The sequence below is a fragment of the Oryctolagus cuniculus genome, chromosome 14, assembly GCF_964237555.1.
Source record: "Oryctolagus cuniculus chromosome 14, mOryCun1.1, whole genome shotgun sequence".
Classification (NCBI taxonomy): Eukaryota; Metazoa; Chordata; class Mammalia; order Lagomorpha; family Leporidae; genus Oryctolagus; species Oryctolagus cuniculus.
The window spans coordinates 25,003,934-25,024,021 of NC_091445.1; the positions used below are offsets into that span (position 1 = coordinate 25,003,934).

Below are 20,088 nucleotides of genomic sequence, written 5' to 3' on the forward strand. Positions count from 1 at the left end.
TGTAGGAATGGCTTCCAAAATCATGTCTGTTCATTTCAAGCCCACCATTTTTCCTTCATACATTTTCAAGAAATACAATATTGTCTTGGAAGAGACATCTCCCAGGAGACTTTCACACGGTTCTCAGAGTTCTCCAGTCAGGTTCCGCAAACCCCTGGGTCAGAGTCGTGCTGCCAGAGCATGCCCTTGTCAGGTTTCCACAGGGAAGACAGAAAGGAGCCTCCTCCTGGGGGACAAGGCTGAGAGATCTTGTGCTTCTCTCCACAGAGGACATGTTGCTGCAGTCTGCAGAGTGAGGAGGGCAGAATCGAGCCACTTGTTCTTTGTGTGGTAATGAGATGGGTGGATTGCCTAAGTTAATGGTACCCCAAATGTGATGGAGCAATTGGCATAGCCAGGCATATGGAAGTGTTTCTCTGTGCCTGCTCCCTGGAACAAACCCTCAAAAGAGACAAAAGCTGCAGCATGAAAGGCAAGAGAGCAAGCAGCAAATGCCAGAAGCCGATCAAAGGACTGTGGAACCTTGAAATCAGTGCTTAGCTTGCCTTTTAGAAGCTGTTCTCTGAACTTGGGCCAGCCTTCTACCTGCATCTGCTTTGGAGTTGAGTCACATGATGAAAGGCAGATGTGTCAATTTACCATTAGTGATCTTAAGAGTCTGGCACTTGGATTAATAAATACCTTGATTCAAAGCAGTATTGGAAGTAGCATGTCTTTGGCAAATTGTCCCTTGCATTTATTTCAGTGCTGTAAATTCACCATCCATCATTCACGTTCAGATTAACGCCTGGTAGTTAGTGATTTGGTCCATGCACCACAGTGGTTGGAGATTGCTAATTGCTTCATTTTGTTTTCTTTTTGACTCCTCATCCTATTTCTCAATTCTTGTCTCTTATTAGCAAGATTTCCAATCCACTAGATGTGAAATTTTATTCTAAACTCTATAATACTTTGTACAAATATTAGCTTTATATAACAATATTCTTTGTAATTCTTTTAGCAAAGATTTAAAGTTTAAAAATATTTTTGTATGCATGGTCTGTTTGAAATTAATGTCCATAAACATTACCAATTAAGCAAAGTGACATTTTGCTTTTCTTCAGAACTTTAACTTTATTCTCCATTCTGTTTGTAGAATTTGAGGCATTGCTGATTAGTGTGTGTGTGCATGTGTGTGTGTGTGTGTGTGAATGTGTGTTGTTTTTTTTTAAACTTTTTGACAGGCAGAGTGACAGTGAGAGAGACAGAGAGAAAGTGAATGTGTGTTTTTGTAAATATATGTATGTGTATATGTATTTGATGTGTGCATTTGTATGTATACTTATATATTTGCATATAGACATAATAGAGTTCTTAAAGCATTAGATTCCCAGTGTTTCTGGGAGAAAGGATTGTATCTTTAATAGGTGACTTTTGCTTTCTCCCAATCCATAGCTTCTCCAGTGCTATTCTCCAAAGTGCCTAGTATTCTCCACCCAAACTTTTGACCTCAGTTGTCTTCCATGAATTATTAGCCAAACCAGTAAATATGTGTGGGGAGCAACCGGACTAGACTGAGTTACTGGAATTAAGACTTATTCTATGCATCTGCTCTCCCACAATATGGCGCTGGGAGAGAAGTAAACAGCTTCCGCACAGCTGCCTCCAGTTCAGCTAATAAACTGTAGGACTTGCTCCTGATTGGAGGAGAGCAGCGTACTCGGCGTGTGGGCAGCAGAGTTGGGATTGGTGGAAGAGGACTATAAAGGAAGAGAGACAACATGCACCAGGAACATCTATGGGGAACATCTAAGGGAACCCGTGCAGCCCCCGAGAAGAGCCGGCCGGCGGTGTGCCGCTCCCCTGCGGAAGTGGGGAATGTGGCCAGGGGGAACTGCCCTTCCACGGAGGTGGAAGGGATAGTAGCCAACCCGGGAAGAACCAGCAGCAAACCCAGGGAGGGCCGAGCAGACGAAAGAACAGCGCAGGGTCCTGTGTCGTTCCTCCACGAAGAGGGGGAGCGACATAATGGTGCCGTGACTCGGATATGAAGCCTAGGCAGGGCTTAGTGTCGTTCCTCCACGAAGAGGGGGAGCGACAATATGCATTTCACCTTCATTCTGCTTTTTCCAAATTAGCACTGGAACTGACATCATTTCCAGACTCAATGCCATTTAAGAGGCATAGATGAGCACTTTCTCTGACTCCAGACTCACAAGGGCCATATGACCTTCCAACAGTGCTGCTTTTGTCTATTAGCCTCATATGTATCTGTCCGGCACCTTTATAACGACAATGTTTCCTTCATCCATAACTTCCATTACCTTCTGCCACCTGCTGAGATAGCATGGTACTTGGCTCCTGACCTCAATCATCTGCCCCCATCCTAAGGAAAAATAACACCTTCATGAATAATGAGCCCCCTCAACAGCCTGACATCCTTGCTCTTTCTTACATCAATGACACACGTCTATCTCTGCCTCAGGGCATTCACACGGCAGAGGGAACACATTGTCAAAAAGTACTACTCTAGGACCAAGATTTCAAGATATCAAGCTCTATAGCCAAGATATCAAGGTCACTGCCTCTTTCCTGAATGTCTCTTATTCCCCCACCACTCATGGTTCTTGTTCTCTTCTCTCAGCGCTTCACAGTCATTTGCCTACTACACATCACCCTGCCTCTGATGCCTTGTTGGCTTGACTTGGTCCCTTGATGTACAGAATATGTGGATTAACATTTTCAGAGAGTCACTCTCCAACTTAAAGTATGCAGCACAGTCCTAAAATCTGTGAGTTGCAGAAGGAATGCCAATAGACCACCTTTGGACTTGAGCTACAGTAACAACTTCTTCCTAAGTTTCCAGCCTTGCCAGCATGCCACAAAAATCTCAAAGTTGCCAACCCCCATAACTGTGTGAGCCAATTCCTTAAAATACATCTCTGTATGCATATACTCATATGTGTATATATATCCACAAGCACTTCAAAAAGTTCATGAAGGGGTGGGCGTTTAGTGTAGTAATCACAATAGTTAAGACACCCGTGTCCTCCCATGTTCAGAACCTGGGTTCAATATCAGGTTTCAGCTCCTGATTCAGCCTACCCAGTTCTGAGTGTTGTGGGCATTTGGGGAGTAAATCAGTGAGTGGGAATGATCTCTCTCTCTCTCTCTCTCTCTCTCTCTTTCTGACCCTCTCTCTGTCTCTCTCCCTCACCCACACACATACACATAAATAAATAAATAAATAAATAGTAAGTAAATTTTTTAAACTTGATCAAAAATATAATTGAAAAATAATTTATTTTGGTGCGAAAATTTTTTGAAATACATGCAGTTTTTCCATAATATATATTTTCCATGAACTTGAAGACCCTTGTGTGTGTCCTATTGGTTCTGTTTCTCTGGAGAAACACAACTAATGCATCCCATTATATTGCGTGAGTAGACAACATGAAAAAATAAAGGTCTTTGATGCAGAAATCTGTTTTGTTGTGAAATAGTCAAGAAAGATTCTGCAGCTTAGTTTTTACAACATATCAACAACATAATCCTCATTGTTAAAATCTCACACCAAACAGAAAAATAAACTATCATTAGTAATGAAATATTTTAAAAATTCAGGGTGTTGGTTTTATGTAAATATACTGAGTTAACTATTTCTTCTTGAGTGTGAGATTATCAAAATAAATAGCTTAGAAAATGGTAGGAAGTGCTTATATAAAAATACTTTAAAAAGTCACATTCACCTCTCACCTTTACAATCATTACCTATTTTCCAACACATTATGGGGTTTTCGTTTTGCTTTTATGGGGGAAAAGCTTCAGAGTAACATTAGCACATCAAGTAGAGAAGACATTTTCTGCTGCTTACTCAGTGCCAGTCATCATCATAGCAAGAAAGACAAGAGCTCCCTAGGTAATAGGAAAACATGACTCTGGCTCAATGGGATTCATTTCTCACAGTAGGAAGGATGAGGGGGCACAGTGATTATCTTTTGTTATAGCACAAAGGAGAACTGAGCCTAGGTAATAGTATGAGATCCTGTTAGTAAAATGAACTATAATTGAAGGCAGAAGAGATCTCAGGGAGGACAGAGGGCAAGAAATCAAGCCACAGCAGGAGGAAACCTGGGAGAAACTTAAATGAGTTCAAAACTTCAATGCCTGATTATGCTCATAATGAGGTGTTTATGAAATTGTCAGGGCCTTGATGGGTCAACTAACTGTGGTCTTTGAGAATTTGAAGGAGACTGGACATGTTTTGGAAGTTGGGGAAGGTAATTCTGTTTTAGATTAAAGAGGAAATGATAAATATTTGAGCAGATAGATCTGTCTATTCTGATTAGACATTACACAATGTATACATGTATTTAAACATCACAAGCTACACTATAAATGTGGAAAGATTTTTGTCAGTTAAAATATTTTTGATCACTTTTTAAAATGGTAAGACATAACATTGAAATGACAAGGTAATAGGTCAAACAAAACCTTTTTTTTTTTTTTTTGACAGGCAGAGTGGACAGTGAGAGAGAGAGACAGAGAGAAAGGTCTTCCTTTGCCATTGGTTCACCCTCCAGCACCGTGCTGATCCGATGGCAGGAGCCAGGTGCTTCTCCTGGTCTCCCATGGGGTACAGGGCCCAAGTACTTGGGCCATCCTCCACTGCACTCCCTGGCCACAGCAGAGAGCTGGCCTGGAAGAGGGGCAACCGGGACAGAATCCGGTGCCCCGACTGGGACTAGAACCCGGTGTGCCAGTGCCGCAAGGTGGAGGATTAGCCTAGTGAGCCACAGTGCCGGCCAACCATTTGTGTGGGGAGCAACTTGGACTAGACTAAGTTACTCGAATTAAGACTTATTCTATGCATCTGCTCTCCCACAATATGGCGCTGGGAGAGGAGGAAACAGCTTCTACGCAGCTGCCTCCAGTTCGACCAATAAACTGCAGGAGCTGCTCCTGATTGGAGGAGAGCAGCGTGCTCGGCATGTGGGTAGCAGAGTTGGGATTGGTGGAAAAGGACTATAAAGGAGGAGAGAGACAACATGCACCAGGAACATCCTGATAACATCTGAGCAGCCCCCGAGAGAGCTGGCCGGCGGTGTGCCGCTCCCCCGCGGAAGTGGGGAAAGTGGCAGGGGGAGCCGCCCTTCCACGGAGGTGGAAGGGTTGGCAGCCAACCCGGGAAGGACCAGCAGCAAACCCGGGAAGGTCCGAACAGACAAAAGAACAGCGCAGGGTCCTGTGTCGTTCCTCCGCGAATGGGGGAGCAACAATTTGTTTTCATAAGTATAAAAGTGAAAATAATAAGTTAGCCCGGTAATGCAATGGTCTGGGTAACTTAGGCATATACACTTTAATCTCTTAAAAATTTACATAAAATCCTACATGATCTTATCTATGCATATTACAGCAAAATATATCAATACATGGCAGCTTTAGTACCTGTTAATTTGCTAAAAGATAAATGTAAGGGCAAAGGTTTAGTCCAGCAATTAAGTTGCCAGTTAAGATATCCACATCCCATTTGGGAGTATCTGGCTTCAATTTCCAGCTCTGGCTCCTGATTCCTGTTCCAACTTCCTGCTAATGTGGGCCCTTGGAGACAGCAGTGATGACTCAGGCAGCTGGGTCCTTGCCAACCCTGTGGGACACCTGGATGGATTTCCTGGCTCTTGGCTTTGTTTCAGCTCAGTCACCACCAATGAAGACATATGAGGAGAGAACCAGCAGATGAGAGTGTACATTATCTCTCTCCCTCTCAAATAAATAAATTTTTAAAATAATTGAAAAATGAATTCTGCACTCCTACCTCACAGTGACATTTCAAGATAGGAGAGTGAATGAGGAAGGTACCCTGGTATCTTAGAGAAATATTATATCACAATTACATGTGCAGAGTTGGTATTCAAACACCTTAAGTTTAAATCTTTTTCCTTACAAGAAGTGGGACCTTGGATGATTTACATATTCTCCCAAAGATTCGTTTTCTTTATCTGTAAATTGGGAATAATAATAGTATCATTTAATGAACAGTAAAGGAGACTATAAAAGTGAGACTTGGCACAGTGACCATTCAATTAATGATAGCATTAGGTAATGCAATAATTTATTAATCGATCTATTTTCCCCACTAATTTCTAAGTCTCTCAAGAACAAGGATGACACATCATTCTTCCATATGCCTACAATCTATAATAAGAAGCCTGACACAAACTGTGGATCTGGTATAAATTCAGTATTTCACAGATAGCGTTCATATTTACCATTTGCATGGGATAAATGTTCCAAGTTGATGGTAAAGAAGAGGAAACAGAAACTGTGTGCTGGCCATGAGACAGACTGGAAGAGGCAGGAAGGGAACAGCTGTGCCTTGTCCAGCTGCAGGGCAGGGGCAATTAGCCGTCTTCCAGTAGAGACCAGTAACAGTCAGACACCAAGGCAAGCAGGCTAATAAAATGGCACCAGAAGTAGCCAGCCACTCGGCGGTGAGATTTCTACTTGACACAAGCACCTGTTACCTTAGCGTCTTTTATAATTCCTGTTGGAATCATAGATGCTTTCAAGAAGAAACTGAAAGTGCTGGTAGATAGAAATATAAAAGTTGTATGTGCCTTTTGTGACCAAGGGAAAAAACCTGCTTGCTGGGGCCACAAGAGCGCTTGCTTCCCTCAGAGGAACTGAAGGGTTAACCAGAGAACCGCCTCTTTATTTCTTCCACAAACTGCTACAGAATGCCTATTGCATACTAGGTGCGGTGGGAAGGATACAAATGCACATCAAATGCTGTCCTTGCCATCTACCTATTCATTTGAAAGAGCTGACAGGCAAACAAAAAAATCACAACAAAGTTAGCAGGGAGCCATTGAAACGTGCTGAGGCCTGTCAGTGTACTGAGAATGAAACTCAGCACAGACTTGACAGAGAAAGTGGTGGTGGATGGCGTCAATTCGCAGGGTGGATGGGCTCTTCATAGAGAAACAAGTGACTGGGTGCCAACCTAGCCTACACATGACACCAGGACTTTGCCCTCTAACCCAGGGCGCTTCTGCGCTGACCTAGTATTTTGGACTACACACAGCTTTTACGACAGCTGCGTAATTCACTGCTTACAGGCGTTTTTCGTGTTCAGGCTTAAGCTGTGGTAGGTATTGAGGTTGCTGGACTAAGCCTTTATTGTATTATATGGGTTAATAAATGGCTAGAGTGTCTGAGGGAGCAGTTATCATTATCAACCCCAGAAGAAATCTCCAAGAATACTTCATTGTGATTGATAACGTGTTCAAGCATCCTTCTATTTTCCTTTGACTTGAATCACAGGAAGCAATTAAGTTTGTTGAATCTAGAGGTGAACAAAATCCCAGTGGACTAAATTTTACCTTTTACAATCATTACAGAGTTGACTGGTGATTAGAGTAAATGTGGCTACTGAGTAGAAACAGATACTAGCCTACTTAGAAAATTCATATTAAAGAACAAGAGAGTAGACTCAGCTGCATATTTAAAAAAACTTGGTGGAAAATGTATTAGAGTCATAGTGTATGGAAATGTTCCTCTGTGCTATGAATTGCTAAAAGGACTTCTTGAACTTGGCAACAAAAATCACATTTCTAATATAACTTCAGAAACTGGAAAGTAATTGGTAGAGTGCCATAAGAATGTGTCATAACTCCAGGTTCTTCAGATTTCCCTGTCCTTTTTTCCATAAACTATTCACATCAAATGTGCAGGCCCAAATGTAATGGAAATACTAAGCCCACTTCTGGCAATTACTTTTATAAATTTGCAAGCATTCTGTTCTCTTAATGCCCTAGCAAGTGCTAGGAAAATTCAATGCCCCACTTACACCAGTGCTTCTCAACCCATCTGATGGACCAGTTTTTACTTCCAATCCAATAAAGACCAATGCATTTATAAACTACTATAAAACAAATTACTAGGAAAATCAAATTACAAAACCAGACATAAAAAAAAGTCCAGGGGCAGGCATTTGGCCTAGTAGTTAAACACCACTTGGAACACCCACATCCCATATCAGTACACCTTGATCAAGTCCCAGCTCTGCCCCCAGTTCCAGCTTCCTGCTAGTGTATACCCTGGCAGGCAGCAAGAGAGGACCCTAGTGAACAAAACCCTGGTATAGCAGACAAAACACAAAACTTCAATGTAGCATTAAAGCCCAGGGCCAAAGGTTAGGAGCTTCATGTTCAATGCCAGCTCTTTCACTCTTCTGAAGAGAAAACAAATGGTGTGCGGAGGGGGGAGAGCTAGACTTTTGATCATGAAGACAAAGAAGGAATATTAAAGTAATATTAAAGTATACTATAATTGCATTTGCATGGATATAGTCACTGTTATTCTCCATGACACACACAAAATTGTATATGCACGTAGATATCATTCTTCCACACTACTGACCACCTTAACCACCTACACGTGATTGGAAAGACTGCAGTGAAATTGAGACACATTTAAATCTTCTATGGACGTCTCCCTAATAACTATAACTGTGGTGCTGGTGCCGCTTGTCATGTGTATATGATGTTTTACGACACTGGGAACTGGGCTCTCCAGGCCCATATCTATTAAGCATAAAACAAAAGGGCAGAGACTTCAATTTTACTGTCTGTTATTTATGTACATAATGTTCTCTGTTAAAAGGATGCACTGCTGAACTCTGGAATAGTTTACCAAGAAAGGTTACGGACTTTCCAACTTTGAAGATCGTTAGAAAGAGGGCATTTTTCTTTCCTGAAATGTTCGATAACGACTCATGTAAAAGAACAATGAACAAGAACTCCAGCACCTGGTCTGTTGTTGTATTCAAACATTAAGAAAAAGCAGCTGATAATGACAGTTAGCTTAATTCTCCTGAAAATGATGACATTTCTACCCTTCAGTCTCAGTACCTGTTTCCAGACTCAGATTAGCTTCTCAAGTTTTCATTTGTTCCATTAAGTGCGTCCTGGGGCCGGCGCTGTGGTGCAACTGGTTAAAGCCCTGGCCTGAAGCGTCAGTATCCCATATGGACGCGGGTTCTAGTCCCAGCTGCTCTTCTTCCAATCCAGCTCTCTGTTATGGCCCGGGAAAGCAGTAGAAGATGGCCCAAGTCCTTGGGCCCCTGCACCCCGGTGGGAGACCAGAGGAAGCTCCTGGCTCCTGGCTTTGGATCGGCGCAGCTCCGGCCATTGCGGCCATCTGGGAGGAAGACCTTTCTCTCTCTGTCTCTACCTTTCTCTGTAACTCTGTCTTTCAAATAAATAAAATAAATCTTAAAAAAAAAAATGTGTCCTGGAGGCTATTCTCTCTCATCCACTGCTGGATGAGAATCTTCTCTTTAGATTCTTCCCCTTTCGGGGGTCTTCTCTCAGAAATTCATCCTGAACACACACAGAAAGACATGGGAGTAGGTCACTGCTTGCCTGCATCCCTGAATATTCTGCCCTCTGGAGAAAAGTATTCCACTCAGCCCTTCTCAACAGTGACACGACAAAGCCCTTGGGGTTCAGAGTTGAGTATAGTCTTGTTTGCCAACATCAAGAACTTCTGCAAAAATGAACGTTTCCTTACCTCCAGACAGAAAGCTGAAAAACTACTGCATAAGTTGTCCCTCTTAACTAAAATCTATATCATATCTAAAATATCCACCTTACCAAGTTCCAAAAGTAGAAATAAAATATGGCACTTTGTTTATACGAAGTGAAAATATACAGAGGAAACTTGACAAGGGAATTGAAGAAGTTCACTAAGCCTGGATATCCAGTTAATTTCCTTTCAAGTTTGTATTGCCACTCAGCATCAGGGTTTCCAATTATGAACTCTATGCTTGAGCATAGGGTGTACGGATTTATGGCTTTCTGACTCAGATGAAAGGGGTTCCAAAAGTTCACTCGATTCCGTGCAACAAAATATGTCATAGCACCTATTAAGAGTAATCCACTTGTGCTGAGTGATATGAGTCACTACACTCCAGAAATTCCAATCTAGTTGAGGAGAAAGACGCACATACACAGATAACTCTCACAAAGGTCAAACTCCAATAAGTTCAATGAAAGAGGCTCAGACACTAAACGAGTCGAGGGAGAAATTGATTCGATACAAGGAAGGATTCTCAGATGCGAGGGCCTGAAGCAAGAGTGAAATCTCATTTATTTTCTTACTGTAAAAGTAATATACCTTCACTATGGAAAATAAACGGTAGAAAATAAAAATCACAGGTAATCCCATCACCAGAAAAAAACTGCTTCTGACATTCATGCCAACATTTTTATTCATACATATTTAAGGGTGAAGACTCTAAACAAAGTTTAGTCCTCAGTGTATACTCCTTGGTAATCTGCATTTTCTATGAACATTTTTGTGTCATCAGCTATTCCCATACAATAAGAATAGCTCCTAAATTTCATGTTTCTTTTTTTTCTGATTCTGCTTATAGCTTAGACTTTGATATTAGAATTCTGAGACTATGTTCAAGCTAATTGAGAAGGAAATCTTGAATCTATACAGAAATGTCTCCACATATCCCGACTCTACTTGTCTCAAATATCAAATATTAGCTGACATATTTCTATGTCTGTTTTGATTCCATGTCTCATGCTTTCAAATAATTTCAAAAAAAAATTAACCAATTCCGTATTTTGAGACATTTAGTTTAGTTTCAACTTTTCATTGCATATAGTACCATGATGAATATCCATATACTTTTCCATTTGTATAATCATATAATTAACAAAACATTTTATAATTGTAATTGCAAAATCAGAATATATGCAAGGCTTTTATGTAGTACTGTCAAATTGCAGGGCAGAAAGTTAATATCAATTTAAATGTGCTGAAATTGTATATGAATGTACTAATTTTCTCATTCCATGCCCTCTGCCAGATATTATGTTTTCTTTCTAATTTTTTCCCATTAATTTGACCAGGCACATGATCAGTTTTATAAATGTTTTGGGCAGTTCACCACTGGAAGCAACTACAGCAGGGGTGAGGAGTTCCTGATCTCCCAGGCCCACTCAAAAATCACAACAGTGAAAATGATGGTATCTTAGGACACAAAAGTTTCGCTCCACCCTATCATTAGTTTTTGGTCTGGTAAAACAGAATTACTGACATCTGATATAACATCTTCACATATCTCCCGTAACTGTGGACCTGTCCAATTGTCTTTCTTTTTTTTTTAAATTTTTTTTTTTATTTGACAGGTAGAGTTATAGACAGTGAGAGAGAGAGATAGAGAAAAAGGTCTTTGTTCCATTGGTTCACTCCCCAAATGGCCGCTACAGCTGGTGCTGAGCCGATCTGAAGCCAGGAGCCAGGTACTTCTTCCTGGTCTCCCATGTGGGTGCAGGAGTCCAAGCACTTGGGCCATCCTCCACTGCCTTCCTGGGCCACAGCAGAGAGCTAGACTGGAAGAGGAGCAACCAGGACTAGAACCCGGCACCCATATGGGATGCCGGCGCTGCAGGTGGAGGATTAACCAAGTGAGCCATGGTGCCGGCCCCCAATTGTCTTTCTAATTCTGTCAATTTTGTTTTTATATGTTTTTAGGCTATGTTGTAAATAAAAAATGTCATGATTATTATGCTTTCTTGATGGATTCTTCCTTGTATCATTAGGTACTGTCAGTATCTCTATCATGCTTTTTTTTAAGTTACATTTTCCATATTGCCATATAGCTTATTATTTATAAATAGCATAAAGCCAGACTGGTTTTTTGTGTGTGTAGTTTTTAATTTTTATTGTGTGTCTGTGTGTTTCTTTTTTTAAAATTTTGCTGAAGGAATACAACTTCATGAATTTGGGAATTGATTTGCGAACATGATGATTCTGCCCCACCCCAAACTCCCACCTTTCTTCCTCCTCATTCTTCATTTCTCATTCTTATTTTTTGCAGAGATCACTTTTCAATCAACTTTTTCTAAGTATGAAGAAAAAAAGAAGAAAAGCACAAAACAAAACAAATAAGAAAAATATTGTTCTTCAACAGCCAAGGCAAGGGCTGTTGAAAATCATCACATCTCAAAGTGTCAATTTCATTCCTATAGACTACATTTTAAGTACTCTACTAATTACCACAGATTAGAGAGACCACATGGTATTTGTCTTTTTATGACTGTCTTATTTCACTAAGTATAATGATCGCTATTCTTTACTAGATGAGTTTAATTTCAGATATAATCGAATGCTTTTTTAACATCTTTATTTTGTGTTTTCTGTTAACTTACTTCATTTTCTTTGCCTTTGATTTATTTCATATTCTATATGTTCTACATAATACTGTTAGTTTTTAATCTCTATCTTAATCTTAAGCTTTATCATATATAGAGAGCATAAATTCTTCAAAAAAAAAAAAAAAGCCTCATTATTCCCCATGCCAATCTTCCTGACAATGACAAGGACCCTGGCAGTCTAATATCACCACCCCTCATCTTATGACTTTGTTTAAAAATTTAGTATTAAAATTTTTTAACTGCAAGCGATTTTCCTTTATGTTTTGTATTTTATGTATTTCTTCTAGAGGAAAATACACACACACACATATATATATGTATAAATTTGACATTTTGCAGTTTGACTAAGGCATTTCTTGGAAACAATTTGTTACTACTTTTACTGATTCATCGTATTTTGAATTTGGGAAAATTTTAAATAGTGCTTCTTTGTCATTCCCCAACTCTATTCTCCTTATCAAATTATTTTTAACTACTCTTTCATTTTGATTATCTCTTTTTTCTTGCTATTTTCTAGGTCCATTCTCAATAACATCTTCCAACTCACTACTTTCTTTTCCTCTAAGTTTATCCAGGCTATCATTGTGGTGTTTACAAAGATGATCGCTACCTCCAATCCTACATGCTTTTTACAATGAGGTTTCGCCATTCCTGTCAGGAAGAGATTGAGTCTGCGTGTGTCCCATCCATATGAATCTAAGTCAGCCCAATGACTTAATTGAAGAAATAACGTTGTACTAGTTTTAGCTAATCTCAGTGCCCTGGCACTTTGTGTTCTTTTTATTTTTAAGATTTATTCATTGATTTGGAAGACAGAGTTACAGAGAATGAGACGGGGACACAGAGATCTTCCATCCACAGGTTCACTCCCCAAATGGCCCCAAACACCAGGTCTGTGCCAGACTGAAGCCAGGAGCCTGGAACTCTATCCGGGTTTCCCACATGGATTGCAGGGGCCCAAGCACTTGAGCCATCATCTGCTGCTTTCACGGGGAGCTGGATTCAAAGTGGAATACCTGGGATATGAACTGGTACCCACATGGGATGCAGGCAGTGGTTTATCCTGCCACATCACAACACTGGCCCCAGAACTTTTGCTTTCATACTTTTTTTTTTTTTTTTTGACAGGCAAAGTGGACAGTGAGAGAGAGAGACAGAGAGAAAGGTCTTCCTTTGCCGTTGGTTCACCCTCCAATGGCCGCCGCGACCGGTGCACTGCAGCCGGCGTACCGCGCTGATCCGAAGGCAGGAGCCAGGTACTTGTCCTGGTCTCCCATGGGGTGCAGGGCCCAAGCACTTGGGCCATCCTCCACTGCACTCCCTGGCCACAGCAGAGAGCTGGCCTGGAAGAGGGGCAACCGGGACAGAATCCGGCGCCCCGACCGGGACTAGAACCCGGTGTGCCGGCACCGCAAGGCGGAGGATTAGTCTATTGAGCCGCGGTGCCTGCCAACAATTGGTCTTAAATAAGTCCCCAGCTTCGGCTCAAGAAACAGTTTTAGGAATATTAGGCTGATTTTGTGAGGTTGACATCTAATTAGTTAACATCAGAAATAACAAAGAATCCCTGCTTTTTTATCTTATGACCCTTAGAAGACAGTTACAATAGAAGTTTTAAGAGTTTGACACTTTCTTGGGGCGGGGGACGAGGAATAACATTGAAAAACCTTACTGGGCAGATCGGTTCATAACCAAAATAATACGTATAAAGTCATTTGCATAAATTATTGCTGATCCTCTTTATGTAGTTGACACTGCAGGTGCTGTGTAGGTAGACAAGATAAGGAAGACAAAAGACTTCTTCTGCAAGAGTGTATAAATTAATTAAGAAGCAAGACACACATAAAACAATGTATAACTTAGTGCCAAAATAGGAGGTACAGATAATAAGATCTATAAAATAAAGAAATTACATTCTGGGGATAGGTGCTGTGGCACAGCAGGCTAAGCCACTGCCTGCAGCACCAGCATCCCATATGGGCACTGGTTTGAGCCCTGGCTGCTCCACTTCCAATCCAGCTCTCTGCTAATGTGCCTGGCAAAGCACCGGAGGATGACCCATGTGCTTGGGCCACTGGCACCCGCATGGGAGACCTGGATGCAGCTCCTGGCTCCTGACTTTTAGGGATGAGCCAGCAGCTGGAAGTTAGCTGTGTCTTTGAAATAAATAAATAAAACTTTTAAAAAGAAACAAATGATTACATTCATATTAGCTAAATGTCTCCTGTGTGCCAAAACAATGTAATATACTTAATGCTATGGATAAAAGATGAAAACTTGCAATAGATGAAAGGTTTAAAGTGAGCTTGTTAAGATCAGAAATATTACGTTAAGCAGGTAACACGGCAAATGACTGTCTAAATAAGTCAAAGCTTTTCTTTTAAAGATTTATCTGTTTATTTAACAGAAATACAGAGAGAGAGAGAGAGAGAGAGATCTTCCATTTACTAGCTCACTCCTCAAATGGCTGCAACAGCCAGAGGTAGGCCAGGCCGAAGCCAGGAGTCAGGAGGTTCATCTCGGTTCCCCATGTGGGTGCAGAGACAGAAGCCCAAGCACCTGGGCCGTCCTCCACAGCTTTCCCGGATGCACCAGCAGGGACTTGAACCAGCACACAGCACGTATGAGATGCTGGCAGTGCGGGCAGAGGCTCACCCTCCTACACCTGAGTGCCAGCCCCCAAGTAAAAGCTTTTAAATCCACCAATGTATTACAGTTTTAAACACTTCACATATCAGCACATTTAGGCATCACAAGAATTCAGTGAAGTAGATACTATCAGTGTTATCATTTCACAGATGAGGAACCTAGCCTCAGACAGGCTAAGCAGGGCCAGCATTGTGGCGTCTCAGGTAAGGTCACTGCCTGCAAAGTCAATATCCCATATGCAAGCCGCTTTGAGTCCTGGTTGCTCCACAGTAATCCAGCTCCCTGCTAATGACCTAGAAAAAGCAGCAGAAGATGGCCCAAGCTCTTGGGTCCCTGCCTCTCACATGGGAGCCCCCGATGAAGCTCCTGGCTCCCGGCTTCAGTCTAGTTCAACACTGGCCATTGCGGCTACTTGAGGAGTGAACCAGTGCATGGAAGAGCTGTCTGTCTCTCCCCGCCCCTTTCAAATAAATAAATATATAAGTAAATACATCTTTAATAAAAAAAAAAATCTAAGCAATTCATTCCCTACACACATAGAACATAGTACATCCAGCATTAAAATTCAGCAAGGAAACACTTGATTGCTTTGTTATACAGCCTCAGGTTCTTAGTGCTGGGGAGACACTAACTATGCAAGAACAGTATTAGAATACCTTAGAGGCCTGCGCCGCGGCTCACTAGGCTAATCCTCCGCCTTGTGGCTCCGGCACACCAGGTTCTAGTCCTGGTCGGGGCTCCGCATTCTGTCCCAGTTGCCCCTCTTCCAGGCCAGCTCTCTGCTATGGCCCGGGAGTGCAGTGGAGGATGGCCCAAGCGCCTGGGCCCTGCACCCCATGGGGGACCAGGATAAGTACCTAGCTCCTGCCATCGGATCAGCGTGGTGCACCCTTGATTTGCTCTCCACCTGGCCACATCTAATCAGAATACCACATCATATTATCTCTTTTTTTTTTTTTGTCTGTTTTTTGTTTTTTTTTTTTTTTGACAGGCAGAGTGGACAGTGAGAGAGAGAGACAGAGAGAAAGGTCTTCCTTTGCCGTTGGTTCACCCTCCAATGGCCGCCGCGGCTGGCGCGCTGCGGCCGGCGCACTGCGCTGATCCGATGGCAGGAGCCAGGAGCCAGGTGCTTTTCCTGGTCTCCCATGGGGTGCAGGGCCCAAGCACCTGGGCCATCCTCTACTGCACTCCCTGGCCACAGCAGAGGGCTGGCCTGGAAGAGGGGCAACCGGGACAGAATCCGGCGCCCCGACCGGGACTAGAACCCGGTGTGCCGGCGCCGCTAGGCGGAGGATTAGCCTAGTGAGCCGCGGCGCCGGCCTCATATTATCTCTTAAACATCCCTCTAAACAAATAGTGATTTGGTGTTCCTATGCTCTAGGCTGGATTTAGACTGGAAGATTTTGAAAACCCCCAAGGATCACCACCAGATAGCATTCCTCATAGCAGTAAGAGAACACCACCACGACTGTCTAGGCAAGGCCATAGAAGAGAGAGTATTACAGGATTGGGAGGAGGGCAAGTCAGTTTAAGGATGATCTTTCAAAGGAGAAAACAGATAGGGATGGAGCAGTTGTCACGACATGATAGCTCAGATTGGTCACCAGGGCAGGATGAAGGTCTTGATAAGGAAACTGCCGTGTGACAAGTGAGCTGTTTGCCTTGCTGAGCAGATGGTTATCTCAGATAAATCGATTTGCAGGAATTACCTGACACACACACACTGCAACTGTGTATTGGTTTACTGTCTTATCTTTCTTGGGCAAATGTTTCCTAGAACAAAACACTAACTCATGTTGACTCAGGGGGTCTCTGTTCTTAGTCCTAACAGCAATATCATGTTGATGTAGGTGATCATAGTTCTCAAAGACACTGTGCCCGAGATTTAAGGAACATTTTGCTGAGCAGGCAGACAGGGTTCCAAAACAGTGCCTCCTTGTTGAAATCCACTTATTCATAAGACAGAAAGGATACAAAGAAGAAGAAGATCACATTGTGAGAGCCACACGACCTGCACATTTTCATGGAAATCTTTACAGGGGCAGTGGCTCAGACTTTGAATAGATGAGAGGGAGGGCAACACAGCCCAGGAAAGGAACAAGAATATGCAAAGCCCCAGAGACATGGGCTATTATATCATCCTCCCTTTTCTCTCCACACTTCCAAACTTTAGTTCAGCGCCCCCCACCTTTCTCCTATTTCAAAAATCTTCTGAACAGGCCAGCGTTGTGGTATAGCAGGTAAAGCCACTGCCTGTGGCACTGACATCCAGTATGGGCACTGGTTTGAGACCCGGTTGCTCCACTTCCCATCCAGCTCCCTGCTAATGCACTTGAGAAAGCAGTGAAGGATGGCCCAAGTGCTTGGGCCCCTGCACCCACATAGGAGATCCAGAGGAAGCTCCTGACTCCTGGCATCAACCTCGCCCAGCCCCAGTGATAGCCATTTGGTGAATAAACCAGCACATGGAAGATTCTCTCTCTCTCTCTCTCTCTCTCTCTCTCTCTCTGTCTTACTCTGTGTAACTCTGACTTTCAAATAAATAAGTGAATCTTAAAAAAAAAAAAAAAGTTCCTGCTGCTCCACTTCCCATCCATCACTCTGCTATGGCCTGGGGAAGCAGTGGAAGATGGCCCAAGTCCTTGGGCCCCCGCATCCATGTGAAAGACTTGGAAGAAGCCCCTGGCTCCTGGTTTTGGATTGGTGCAGTTCCGGCCATGTGGCCATCTGGGGAGTGAACTAGAGGATGGAAGCCCTGTCTTTCTCTCTCTCTCTCTCTCTCTCTCTCTCTCTCTCTCTTTCTGCCTCTGCCTCTATCTAAATAAGTAAAATAAATAAGTAAAACTCTGCCTTTCAAATAAATAAATAAATCTTTAAAAAAAAAAAACACACCAAAAAAAACTCTTCTGATGCCACAATTCCATCATGTCTGAGAATACTTTAAAAGTTCATGGGAAATGGAAATTAAATTTAAAGATCATTTTGGTACAAAAGCAATTTTGAAATCCATGCATGTTTTTTCATAATATGCACTTTTCATTTATTATGAAAAAATTTGCACCAAAATAAACCTGAGTAATGTTCCACGTCCTTCTTCCAGTAACCTGGCCTTAGAAGGCATCTGGACTAGGACATGACGAGCACTCCCATGATGCATCTCCCCACATAACCGACCTAGTTGGAGCCCTCCAAGCTTCCCCATGACTAAGAGTAGAGCATATGCTCACCTGAAGGAAAAGCCAGCACTCAGCCAACCAGTTGTTGCTGTGAGAAAATGCACATGCATCGTGGCAAATTCTCAAGAGAAGCCAGAAATCTAAGCCTTTAAGTGAAATATCCTTATTCTGGGGCCTTGGGTGACATCAACAAAAATAAAACAAAATTGAAACTAAAAACACATCACCAAAAAAGGCTGTGTTTAATTTCTGGCTCAAACAACCAGGTTTGAATTCTGTGTCAGGGCATAGATTTCTAAGGAGCTGGCCCCTGCCTCTTCACTAGCCTCATTTCTAGTAACTTTCCACTGAGAATGCAAAAGCAATATTAATTGCTACCAGTTTTTACAATCCTCACCTCCTATGCCTTTGAAAGTGCTATTTTCTCTAGCTGGAGTCCTTTAACAAGTACTGTCGATCTAGCCAATTCCTACTCCTATACCACAACACCTTAGAGGTACAACTTCCTTTGTGAAGCCTGCCCAAATCAATCCATACCCCACCCCACCCCAAAATCACTCTTTCTGCTCTACCTCATATGTATTTTATGTATTTAAATTATTGTTGTTAGGTTCCAGTTATTGAATGCCTACTTTGTGCAGCCATGATGAAACAAAAATTTTTTATTGTGGTTGTTTGTTTTTATTTTTGTTTTCTTAGGCTTGAATAAAGAACTTTTCTTAAAGCTACAGAGTTAAAGCAAGAACCAGGATTACGATCAAGATCTGTCTTCAAAGCCTACATGTCATACATGACCACATTCCACTCCTATTTTCTACATATAGTATTTGTTTACTTCAATTCTCCTCATCCCTTAACTGAGATTACTGATAACAAGCATGATGTTTTATTCATTTTTATATATTAGTAGTAACTGGAATCTAATATGTAGTCAATAAATGTTTGTTGAAATAAGATGAACTGTATGCTAAATGCAAATCATATCAGTTTTATTCAATATTGCTCTATCTTCTTTTCATTGATTAATTCTTGACATTTATCTAAATTTATCTTCTTCATTTTGGATCATTAAAAACCAGTCCAATGTGATGTTTTTCAAATTCATTACCTTCAAAAAAGGGTAATGAACCAAAAAACCAAGATTATCATCATCTTAACAGTGGCATACTTGATCCAAGCAATCATTTTCTGGGCATGTTCTAGGAAGCAGAATGCTAGTTCTCCATTTCAAAAATTCTGAAACTCAATTTGCAAAAAAAAGGCCAAAATTTGTAAAAAAAAATAAAACTTTTTTCAACCACTGATTTCAAGCAAATATGCATAAGCAATCAGTGGACTCGGTATGCTGAAAGATTTTTATGGGATTTTATGGAGCTGACGTCTTCTACAAGCTTCTGGTAGGTGTGTTCTGTGTGTGGGAAGGTGGTCTGACTCACTCACAATTAACCTTGAGATATTCCCAGGAAGGAGGAATAGCTTGTGCTCAACTGCTTACCTCTGTCTCCAAGTTCCCCACCTGAGCAAAATACATGGCCTGAGGGAAAGAGAAAGTCTGACTTGATGAAAACTCCCAGCGGATGAAAATTGTGAATGTAATCTTAATGCACCACGCTCAAATCCAGTATTTAATTACCTTTTCTCTGCCCGCACATCCCCAAGGAATCCAGCAGGTTCTCATACATAAACTTGGCTAGAATTTTCTGTGTGGGAAGAAAGGGAGTTGGGGAGGAAGAGAGAAGCTCACCTGAGAAGGTTTTCCCAGGACCAGAAGACTGCACGCAGCTGCTCACCGGGCCACACCGATCACGGATCCCAGCCTCCCTTGTGCACGGTCCTTGACACAGAAAGGAGTTTTATTCTCATGGAGGAGTCTGGTACAGGGTTTCTTGAGGACATTCATTTCTGGGATTGAATTGTACTGCATGTGAACAGAGATTTGCCTTGAAGGTTTCTCAAGGTAATTCTCCTGAGATGCTGGAAAACACCCCTGTCTTGACAACTTGGTAAAAGAGGTAAGGGTCATATTCTGCCTCAGAAATGGAAAATGG

General features: G+C 42.0%; 1 long non-coding RNA gene across 1 annotated transcript in view; it reads right to left on the reverse strand.

Moving 5' to 3' along the window:
* The window catches only part of LOC103349559 (uncharacterized), an 80,709-nt gene that overhangs the window by 52,353 nt on the left and 8,268 nt on the right, over positions 1 to 20,088 (reverse strand). The window contains exon 3 of the long non-coding RNA XR_007922661.2: positions 19,785 to 19,874. This is a non-coding gene — a long non-coding RNA (uncharacterized lncRNA). The remainder of the gene's footprint in view (positions 1 to 19,784; positions 19,875 to 20,088) is intronic.